The following is a 7,197-nucleotide window of genomic DNA, read 5'->3' on the forward strand; positions in this document are numbered from 1 at the left end:
ATATATTGGAGTTACTTTAAAAGAGAGAGAACAGGGAATTAGGCCTTTTCTGTTGCTCAGAGTCCCAAGGGTTGCTAACTCTGGTGCATTACTTTCTACTACGTGTCCAGCAGTGGTAAGGACAAGCAGCAGTGTCTGTCTTGACTTGAGTGGCCTTGAGAGATCCTTGTGGGTTTGGGGTTTTTTCTCCTTGTTAGTCTCTAAGCATAAGAGCATGTCTTATTCTTGTAGAAAAGGAAAAAGGAGAACAAAATGAAGAAAAAGAAAGAAAAGAAGAAAAGGAAAGAGAAAACAGGACCTGTCCAGCTTTCCAAGGTATGCTGGTCCAAGTGTGAAGCCCTGTTTTATTTCTCACCTACATACTTAATCCATCCTGTCATAAAAATGTTTGTAGGATCACCAGTTTGGTCATCAACCAGTAGAAACCTCTCTCTGTTGTTGTGGACAATAAGGAAGTATAAAAGATTATTGTCTGCAATTTTACATAAGATTTGTACAGAACAAAGCTTACATCTTTTTAACATGTGATCTAATTTCAGTTCTTCAAAAACAAAAAGAAGAATGAAAACTACAGCATGATAACCGGAAAGAAAATTAAGATGAAAATAAAGAAGACTAAGGAAGATATAGAGGTAAGAGTTAATTAATCTAAGTGTGCCTAAGAAAAAACGCTGTATCTTTTAATATTTTTTCTAGTAGTAGTTTTTGTAGAAGAGGGGGTCTTGCAGTTAAGAGTTGTAAACTGAGCGTAGCTTTTAATGTGGCTGTGATGCCCTCTGAGAAATTTTAATTCATTCTTTTGGCAGGTTTTATGTTATGAAGGGGCTTGGAATACTCAATCATGAGCAGATAAACCAAAGGATGCTTCTGCAGGTTCTTAGAATTTCAGCCTCTAATCATTAGTCAGTTTGTAGCTTTCTCTTACACCGGTGCTAATTGTGGTCATCTTCTTTCAGTCTCTTGTGATCAGTTGTGGTAATTGCTACTTCACTGTGTTTTTTTAACACATGCAAGACTAGCCTTTGTTTAGAGAGGAATTTTTAAAAACCCAGTTGTATTATTAGGACCACATGCTCCTGCATTTTCTCAGAGCAGTCAAATGTTTTTGCTGAGATACCCAGGGAAATAAATACCATGAAATGTGTTGTGTGCTATTGCTATGGATGTTTGGACTCAGCACTTAAATAATACCTTCACTCTCCAGCACCTTTGGGTGACCTGCAGAGGGCTCTGGTACTGGTCAGGAAGTGTTACTTCCTTGAGGTATCCAGCTTGGCAGATTCAGGTTCAGCCCTAGTAGTTCATTCTACAGCTACCAAAGCAATCCTGAGTATTCGGAGTTAAATTTGACTGAAAACACGTTATCTTCTCTCTGTGACACCAAAGTGTGTGTTAAATTATGCTGAATGTTTGCTAATTTTGTTCCAGTAGCCTGCTTGTTAAGATATTTGATGTCAAATATTTGATCTTGGTCCTTTTTTTTTGATTGGGGCCTGTAGTCTTGCTGAATTGAACAACATCCATTCTTTAGAATATTTAAAGACTCAATAATTTTTTATTAAAACCTGTGGAATTGACTGGTAGGGCCATCTGTTTCGTGGGAAGGCAGCCCAAATTCAGGGTTCTGTTATGCTGCATAATCTGCTGTTTATGCATAGGGAAAAAAAGATACTTCCCAAAGCTCAGGACTTGCTGTGAGTACAGTGAAAGTTGCCTCAGCCACCAGGGAGGAGCATCTGTTGTGCTGGTGAGTTCCCTCCTGGGCAGGCTGTGAGCTGCACAATGACAGCCCAGTGGAGCCTCCTTAGGGAGCCACTTCAGAAATGTCTCATGGAATAGGGAATGTTGTGGAATTTGCAGGGGTCCCCGGACGAGGGAAGAGATGAGAATTTTGACTCCATGTTTCAGAAGGTTGATTTATTATATTATGATATATATTATATTAAAAATGTTATAGTAAAACTATACTAAAAGAATAGAGAAAAAAGATTCATGAGAAAGTGAGACAAGAATAAAAAAGAATAAATAAAATGCTGTGACTGACCAGAGAGTCTAATTCAGCTGCATGCTTGATTGGTTATTAAGTAGAAACCCCTAATATGGACCAATCACAGATGCACCCGTTGCATTCCACAGCAGCAGATAATTATAATTTACATTTTTCTTGAAGCTTCTCAGTTTTTCAAGAGAAGAAAATCCTAGCAAAAGGATTTTCATAAAATATGTCTGTGACAAGTGACAGCTTGTCTCCCCAGTAGCTATTGCCTGCCACTTCCCCTGGGCACCCACGCCTCACTGGTAGCTGGTTGGACCCAGCTTTGTCAATGGCACTTGCTTTGGGATGTGGAAACCTCACAGAAAACAGCGATCTGTGGCCTTGCTCCTGAGTACAGGTCTGTTCAACCACTGCCTCTGCTTGTCTGCTCTACAGAGAGACCGGAACCGTGCCCAGCTCCTGGAATTTCTGAACTCTGCCTTGTAATGGGAAGAGTCCTCACCAAGGACTGGTAGATGCACCAAGCCAACCATCATCCTAGCAGAACACTAAAGAGAAACTCAGGGAAAAGGACACCAAGTTGGACAAGACCAGACCCGCCTACTGAGAAGAGAATTGGGATGTCCTTTCTTAATGGCAAAACACAGAGTAGCTAATAACTTGTTAATGGAGATCATGTCCTCCTTTTGAGATCCTAAGGTAATAGCCAGGCTGTGGTGTTTTAGGAAAGCCCAAGTGTGTGTTGTTCATAATGATCAGAAATGACACACTGAAGTCCAGCAATGTAATTTCTATCTTAACTGCATGCAGAATGCACTCTTAATTTCAAATGTCTTAATTCTTGTAGTAGTTTAAGCAGAGTATTTGTAAATGTTTATTTGAACATTTGAACATTTATTTGAAAGATGAGGTATTTCTTTTATGTATATTTTTTCTAGTAGTGGTTATGCGTGTCATAAAGAGCAAACTGACCTTTGTAAATAGAGCATCCTTTTACATAAACGATTTTTTTTGAAAGTTCATTCACTAATACATTATTTTCTTTCAGAATTCGAGATGTGGTGTTTCTCTGGACAGTTTATTGCTCTCTCTCGTTAGAAAGTGCAACAGCAAAATACTCTAGAGCAATAATGGTAGCAAATTATTTTTATCCTAAAATAGAAGCAGGAAAGGTCTCTGTTTTGTTTGTTTATCTGAATCAGCTGAGATAGTTTACCCCCCACCCGTAATCTGGAGTTGCAGTTCCTAGACTGAAAGCTCTGGATTTGAGGCCTGCTTTTCTGATTCTGTGAGCCATGTATCAAATCTTTCTCTCTTTGAAGTGCAACAAGGCACATACCATCGACATACCTTAGTCTGATGGAGAAAGAGCTGTGGAATGGTGTTGAGGCAGGCAGTGACAGTGACTTCACAGGTCTGCTGACTGTGAGATGAGACAGGTGTGGACAGGCAGCAGGAGCCCAGCACAGCTTGTGGGTGTGCCAGCTGTGGTAATTTGCTCCGTGCTTGCACTCTTCCTCCTACCTTGACTCTTGGGTACCCAGCAGGTTCCTCTGTACATAACTCTGCTGTGGGAGTTCACTCGAATCACTCGTGAAGCTGGTGCTCCTCAGGAACTAGGGTTTAGGAATGCCTGAAGGAAGGACTCAAGGGGAGTTGACTTTGACAAAAACATTAAGTGCACACCGGTCAGAGGGGGGAGTTCATTAAAGAGCAAATGGAAAACCTTGTCAGTGTATGCTATGGTGTTTTGAAGTAAACCTGAAGATTTGTACCATTGCTCAAGGGATAATTTTATAACTGTTTTGATGTGTGAAACCCTCTGAAGATGCTAGAATCCTCTCCTTTCCCTAGTTTTCTTTTGTTGTGAAGCATTTTGTAGTTGTTGCAGAGATGTAACTCTTTAGAGACTAAAGCCCTGATCCAGCAGAGAAACTCCGTACATCCTTATGAACATAAAACTTGCAAAAAACATAGGCAAGAAATGGAGTATCCTTGACTTTTAATCCAACAATCAGAAGAGTTTTTTTGAAAGCACTGTTCTGAAATGTCACCGGGGGGAAAAAACCAACCAAACAAAAAAACCCCTTCTATTTTTCATGGGGATTATGCTTTGATTTATGCTGCTTTGGTATTTTCTAGCTAGTGATGTCAAAGTGTCTTGCCCAGATAAGCAGCTTTTGTCTCTGGACTTTGCATAACAAAGTTAATCCCAAACACACTCTTAGAAGACAGCATCCTTCCCATTCCCTAGGTTATATTTTATGTAAAGATAGTGTAATTTTGGAAAACTTGGTGTGGGGTAGGGAGTAGAAATTTGGAAAATGGAAAGAAAATTGCAATGGGAAACCCAGAGATCACAGTTGTAAAGAACTGCATTGGTCGGAATGTTCACACTTAGTTTAAATAATTTGCTTTTTGTTGCCTTGGTCAAGATCATAAAAACTCCTGCCCTGTTCCACATTAGTAGGGAAAAGGCAAAGGGCCTTTAGTAATATGATGTGGACTCTTCTTCCTTTAGGGTTTTGGTAGTTGTCTCTCGTGGTACAAAAATGAGTCAAACTATTTCTTCTTACAAAACACCTTTTTTTGGTATGTGTTCAGGTCAGAGACATTTTCTGTTTATTTTTCTTGACATGCTTTGGTGATGCTTTAAAATATTTCTGTGCCAGCATGCACTTCTAAGCTATTATTTCTTCTACAAAGCCAAGCTGCTTAAATGTTGTGGCAGTGATTCGGCTTTATTCTCTCCTGCCCAGTCAGTTACAAGTGCTTTCTGAAACTTCCCAGCAGCTGCTGCTTTTGTAAGCCTCCTTTTCTGTTCTACCCATCTCCATATGGATTCTCAGGTTTCCAAAGAGGCTTGAGTCATGTTGCATCCTTCCCTTCTCCATCTTTCCCCACAAGCGCTGAAACCCTGTGCATCTTTGTGGGACTGAGTATCTGCTGTCGGGAAGAGGCCAGCAGATTCCAGTCCTCCCTAGTGAGCACAGGCCCTTACAGCCAGAATAATTTTTCCACACCTTGCACCCTCAAGGAAGAGGTTCATTTCACTGACCCTTTCACTAGAGCTTGGCTTAATACTGCTTCAGATCCCTGTCGTGGCAGGTGCACCACAGACTGAACCAGCTGAGAAGGTTACAACAGAAAGAATGTGGTGAAAATCAGGTTGAGAAATTTGCATGAGGGAACTGTGAAGCAGCGTGGGCTGTTAACCTGATAACACACATGGCTGATAGAGAGACTTGCTGCCAGGTCTACCAAGAAGTGCATGTCATGGGCAAGGGTGAAGGCTGGAACAACAGAGCAGTGGAAAAGGTGAGGGGTGGAGGGAGATGGCTGCTGCCAGAAGTCATGAAGTGGGGCAGAGGTCAGGTAATGAGGCAGGGGCTGCCGAAGCTTACCTCACTGGGCAAGTTGAGGTTCTTCCTAAAATTCCAAATAATAGAAGTCTTTTAGATGTGAAACCTGGTGTGTGTGTGTGTGTGACAGTCTTCCCTATCACACTCACCTTCTGTGTTCTGCACCTTCTGTGTTCTGCACCATTTTCCATTCTGAGAATCGTGCAGAGCTCAACTGAATTTTTTTAGCAGCAGAATTTTCAGAAGCAGAAGTCGCTGTCATGGGAAGGAGATGAAGGATGCATTCTCTGAGCTGCTACTGCCATGCCCATCTTCCTTGGCACTGTTTAAAATATTCTATCCCAGCCGGTTCTTGTGGGCAGTGCAATCCTTTGTTACTCATTTCCTTTAGAGTTGGCTTGAACTTGACTCTTTTGCCCACGCAAAAACACAGCAGAGATGAAAAGCTGAGGAAATCTTGGTAAATGCCACTTTGACTTGGAAGTACCTGGCTTCATGGAACTAAAGTGTCTCATCCTGCAGAGCTGAGCGGGGCCTGCCATTTTGGTAACAGTTCAGTATGGTTAAACTTGGGCAGGTTGTGTTTGGATGTACTTGGGGTTTCATGCTGCAGAAATTTATCATTCCCAGTCATCCTCTGCAGCAGGAAAAACTGAGCGAGCTCTACACGCAGGGGAAGAACAGAGGACAGAGAGACTGAAGTGACTTGCCCTGGGGTCACCTGCTGAACCTTTCCTGGTGTGGGCAAGGGCCTTGATGGCTGGTGGAGCTCTGATGTCCTTTCATGTGTTGAACACCCTCCTCATGGTCTTTGCTGTGTGTATTTAGGAACAAGTTTCCAAAGTTCTGGTTCAACACTCAAGGTTGGAACCTCCAGTGTCATTTGAGGACTTGCACTTGGTTATATTTCAAGCTGTTGGATGATGAGTTTTTGAGGCCCTGCTGCTTAAAATTATTGGCAAGCACCCTTCTACCTAGTTCCATCTCTGGACAAAATTAATCATCAAAATTACTGTCCAGTGCAGAAATTGCGATTTATTTTCCTGTTGGCAACTATTTTTTTCTCCCTGCCTGTTCAATTTCAGCGTTAAATTGTGCTTCAGGAGTGTGACTGGTGTAGTGTTGTCTGAGGGATGAGCAGGACACGCCCTTTGGGGCAGCCTGAAGAACATAATTTACCACCCAGCCTGAGACACACCATGTCCATGATGGCAGCTGCTCCCATGGTGCCATCTTCCTCTCAGGCACTGAACACCAGAGCTAACATCACTTGCGTTCGCTTTGCTCTCCATTCGTGAGCTGTTCTAGGGGTGACAGAACAGTGGTGTGAGAGTGAGGAATCTGCATTTGTCCCGAGAGGCCTGGTTAGGAAGCTGGTGCCGGTTCCCTGGTTGGTCGGTGTTGGAATATCTGCCGGTAGGTGGCAATGCCGTCCAGCTGGAATGTCACAGAAATCTTCTTTTTTTTTTTTTTTTTTTTTTTTAACCTTTGGACGTTGGCTTCGCACTTTCTTATTCTGAAACTCTATAATTAGCTCGCAAATTCCTAATTATGGTTGTTTATGGGGAACATGTGTTACTGCTGTCCTATGAATTTAATCCAGTCTTTGTTCCTTTCTTGCCCTTGGCTATTTTGAGGACAGACAATAGTCTTTTCTGCTGGTGCCTGTGTGCCAAAGGCAGAAGGAAGCCTTTAACTTCTCAGTAGCTGAATTCAACAGGAGCAGGTTGCTGAGAGCCAGCAGGGGCCTGGAAGGTGTACCACCCTACCTGGGGCTGCTGAGTTCTTCAGAAACTGCATTCTACTCTTCTCCATCTCCTAAATTCCAGTGCCAGAATA

At 42.3% G+C, this 7,197-nt stretch overlaps 1 long non-coding RNA gene across 1 annotated transcript; it reads left to right on the plus strand.

The window, feature by feature from the left end:
- Positions 1 to 21: 21 nt before the first annotated feature.
- LOC119698919 lies at positions 22 to 3,051 on the plus strand. Its single transcript, XR_005256307.1, has 3 exons — positions 22 to 315; positions 540 to 632; positions 2,432 to 3,051. It is a non-coding gene; the product is annotated as an uncharacterized LOC119698919 (long non-coding RNA).
- The last annotated feature ends 4,146 nt before the right edge of the window (positions 3,052 to 7,197 follow it).

The sequence above is a fragment of the Motacilla alba genome, chromosome 3, assembly GCF_015832195.1.
Source record: "Motacilla alba alba isolate MOTALB_02 chromosome 3, Motacilla_alba_V1.0_pri, whole genome shotgun sequence".
NCBI lineage: Eukaryota > Metazoa > Chordata > Aves > Passeriformes > Motacillidae > Motacilla > Motacilla alba.